This window comes from Peromyscus leucopus, chromosome 3 (assembly GCF_004664715.2).
Source record: "Peromyscus leucopus breed LL Stock chromosome 3, UCI_PerLeu_2.1, whole genome shotgun sequence".
NCBI classification, from domain to species: Eukaryota; Metazoa; Chordata; class Mammalia; order Rodentia; family Cricetidae; genus Peromyscus; species Peromyscus leucopus.
In genome coordinates, this window is record NC_051065.1 from 148916540 (window position 1) to 148921216 (window position 4677).

The following is a 4677-nucleotide window of genomic DNA, read 5'->3' on the forward strand; positions in this document are numbered from 1 at the left end:
GGCTGCATATGAAAGCATGGTGGTGCAGCTTTAGTATCTTACTAAGTAAGCACTGTTTTTAAGTCCTATGTTTCATAAACCTTGTTTTCAGGACAAAAAATTATCATTAAAAGAAATCTATCCTAAGACGGGCAGTGGTGGCGCAAGCCTTTAATCCCAGCACTTGGGAGGCAGAGCCAGGCGGATCTCTGTGAGTTCGAGGCCAGCCCGGACTACAGAGTGAGTTCCAGGAAAGGTGCAAACTACACAGAGAAACCTTGTCTCAAAAAACCAAAAAAAAAAAGAAAAAGAAATCTATCCTAATCCAAAATATCTCAGAGACCTGTTATTGCCTCCTTCGTAGACCCACACCACATGGTCACCTTTAATCAAGATGGCAGTGAAATCACATGATATCTGTCTTCTCCAACTCTAGCAAAGATGGCTTCCATCTATCTATGTGGCTGCCACATGTTGTTTATATCCCCAAATGGAATCGTGTCACAGGGTTCCTTTAAGAAATCTATATGCATAGATTTTTTTAAACTACCAACTCCCAGTGTTACTAGTTTTTAGTTAACTTTTTACATAGATTTTACAGATTTTTGACCATATCTAATAGAATAAACTTATACATCTTGAGGTACGGAATGTTCACATAAACCAAGTCTAATTTGTGGCTGTTCTACTTTGTTTTCTTTTCCCTGTCACTGTGTCAGATGGCTTAAACTGACAAAGGACATACAGGAAACTTTTAAATATGCTTGGGTCCAGCAAAGGGAGAGCGGTAACACAACCCTAGAGCCAGCTTTCCAATAACGAAAAACAGCATAAAACAACTTTAATGTTATGCACACCAAAAAGATGTCTGAACTCTTGGTAACTGGAACCCAGTGACAGGAGGGCTCAGAGATAAATTCTGAGCCCTGGCCACCAAAGCAGCCATGGTAATGGCAGTGACTGGCCGGTGGTGCACAGAGACAGCAAAAATATGTGACCCATTTCTGCCTCACCCCTATGCTTTCAACGAAGCTTATGGGCACACCAAAACACAGACAAAACTTTCCAACAAAATAGGCAGACACAACTTCCAACAATACAGATAAAACTTCCCTCGGGAAACAGACAAAAATTTCCAACCAACCAGAACCAGATGGTGTGTGATGTCTCACTGTTTGCCCTAGATGGTAGAATATTTAAGTCCTGTTGAACCCCCTCTACATCCCAGAGAGAGAGAGAGATCCCACAAAACAGAACCAGTTCATGACTCACCAGGAGACCTCCGTAGATGCTTGCTGCGTTTCTCAGCATGGCAGTTCACTCTGATGGTCTGTGAACTGAAGGCAGCCTCAGAGTCTTGGAATGTCTCAGGGCATGGGCCCCCTGAAGTAGCCTCTCATTCCTAGAGTTCTGGAGTGAAGATACAGCTTTAGGATTTGGGTGGGTGGTCTGAATCTCACTGGGCCCTTCAGAACATCTATATATTACTAAGACGCCTAGAAATGTCTGTCTCTGAATGATCATCTTTAAATTTTGCTGTCCCTTATCTCTGATTAATAAATCCAACTCTGTTTCATTGGTACTTGTGCTGAAATTCTTTCTGTGGTATAAGCCAAAGTGCTGGCCATTTCTGAGTAGCTGGCCCTAACAAAGAGGGTACCCTCAGGCTATGGCCAGTAGTCTTTGGGTCCCCTGCACCACCACAGACATGATGGCCTTGGTCTCCCTATAAGAGAGCACAAAAGCTCAGATACTCTTTCTGTGTAGAGCCACAAACTTGCCCTGTGGGCTTTCTGCCTCCTTGGTAAGTGAACATATTTCTTTAACCCAGATATGTGTGCACCTATGTGTAACCTTAGGGTCTCTTTTGTGTCTCCTTGGAGTGGAATGTGGGCCTAGGACCCCATAGGGTTGGGGCTGGGGGCTCCATCCTAGACAAGATATAAAGTCACTAATGTCAGCTTTGTACAAAATTAAATAAAGCATGAGCCTTGCCCCAACTCCCTTCGTTCCAATCCCTCCACCTGGACTGACCTCCTTCTTCCTGTGGCAATACTCGGGTCACAAAGGGGAACATATGGTCACAGTGCTGATGATGGCAAACCATTTGCAGACTGATGGAAGGCAGGTGGTAGAGCAGGAGATGGACGGGCCTTGCTCAGGAAAAACCCTTGGCACTGGGCGTCTGGATGGTAAGAGGTGTACAGGCCCTGATTGCCGTCCTTACTCTTCATTTCTCCATCACCATGCACCCTGATTTATCCAGTCCACGTCATCTGTGGTCTGATGAGTATGATTTGCTCCTGCTTATAACTTGCTTCTTAAACACACCCTGGACTGCCTCAAACTCACAGCCTTCTCACAGCCATATTTTGCAATGATCTAGCGGTACTAATACCAAGGACCATGGAATCCAGGGAACTACCCAAGATCATGGAAGCCCTTCAGCTTTCCAGAATGTATGTAATAACAGCAAGTAGAAATGGGTAATAATTGTTGAAATGAAATCCCACTTTCCCCATACTTCCTAGTTGAGCCAGATAAGCAAAACAGTCCTAAAATTTGACATCAAATCCACAGACAGAAACATCTCTATGGTACTGTCAATCAGAAAAAGAAAGTCAGGGGCTGTAGCAATGGTTCCACGGTTAAGAGCACTGGCTGCTCTTGCAGAGGATGCAGGTTTGGTTCCTAGCACCCACATGGCAGCTCACAATCATCCGTAATTCCTTCCCAGGGAATCTGATACCTTCTTCTGGCCTCTAAAGGCACTGCATGAATATGGTGCACAGTGATGATGCAATATTCATAAAAATATTTCTTGCGTTCTAAGAGACTAGAACTTTTGCTGAACTGCCCTAAATTTGGACCTTTTGAGGTAGGAAGATCCACCTTAAAACTGGGCCACATCTTCTGGTGGCAGCCTATATACCTATATAAAGGACATAGAAGAAGGAAGTGCTTACTCTTTGCCTGCTCAATCTCATTCTCACTGGCGAGTCTATTTCTTCAGTGGCATTAAAGTCGACTTCTTCAGGATTCCAGCATATAGTGAAGACCAGCTGAGACACCCAGCCTTGTGGACTAAACAACTACTGGATTCTTGAACTTTCCATCAGGAGATAGCCATTGTTGGCATAGCTGGGCCACAGCCTGTAAGAGTATATATATATATATATATATAATATATATATATATATATATATATATATATATATATAATCAGTTCTGTTTCTCTAGAGAACCCTGACTGATAAAGGAGTAGACAGACACATAGGGACAGGGACAGATTCACAAAACAGCCTTCCAGCAGGTACAAATTCACTCTCATACAATAGACAGACAGAAAAGAAGACACAGGTAACACAAAGTAAAGAATTCAAATCTTGGCTTGCTCTTGGATAACGGACACCAAGGGGAAGTTGCTGGGGATGTCTTTCTGTATGCTGTGGATTACTGTACAGATTATAAACAGTGGTGCTGTGAGATGTCTTTCTGTGTGCTGTGAATATATGTGTTGCTCCCATTGGCTAATAAACAAAGCAGTTTTGGCCTAATGCAAGGCACCTTAGGGGCAGGTGGGAAATCCAAGTAGAGATATATAGAGAGAAGGACAGAGTCAGGGGAAATGCCAGCCTGCTGTCCAAGGAACAACATGCACCACTGCATAGATTAATAGAACTGGGTTGAGTTAAGTTATAAGAGCTAGCTAGCAAGAAGCCTGAGCCATAGGCCATGCAGTTTGTAATTAACATTAAGCCACTGAGTCATTATTTTATAAGCAGCTGTGGGAAAGATTCGTCTGGACCACGGTGCCAGGTGGGACCAGAGAAACTTCTGGCTACAATTGGCGCTCAGACATGGTGGCAAGAGTTTCCACCTAAAACCTGAGAGAGCTTAAGAAGAGATTATAAATGTAGCTAAGAACAGCTTCCTAGTTCATGTCTCTCAGGCAGGCCTTGGTACAGAGGCGCTGTGGCATTCAAGCTGGAGCACAGCATGGCAGAATCCCGCCATGGTACACAGAGGCATCTCCAAGCCACACAGCACACTGCATGGTGGATTTAGCTTTTGTTAGTACAACAAAAAGGTTTTCTGGGCCAGATGCTGCTTGATGGAGGCATAGACTCAATGATTCTCAGAGTTGGCGGTAAACATATCTACTCCATGTTAAAAAGCCGAGAGGGGCAGAGTCAGCAGCCAAGGCTGCCGCTTTCATTCTAGCCACACAGCTTAGCAGTTTAAAATCTCTCCTGATCAGAAAAGGACTACAGATTCACAATAAGGCAGATTCAGATGGCATAAAACTCTAAACAGTTTATAGTATGTGTACATAGGCTTGGAAGAGAGAGGAAAAAGAATACAGACAGTTATATAAAGAACTAATTAGTTTTAATAAATAAAGCTTTTAAAGAGAGAGTAAAAGTGATATAAAAATACAGTAAGCCACATAAAGATGGAAATTACACCAAGAGTCTGGATACTGCATTTTTGGTGTATTTTGGGATTTTTAACTGCAGAACAACATTTGATTGTAGGGGTTACTAAATTAAACCAACATATATACTTAGAGGTATTTTGACTTCAAAATTTGAGTCTAAGGATATGTTGCTTTGGAAAAGAGATTCTGCTTTGGTTTCCACAGAAAATAGGAAGCTATGGATTCCTTCCAGCTTAATATGGTTTCACCCTGAGAGG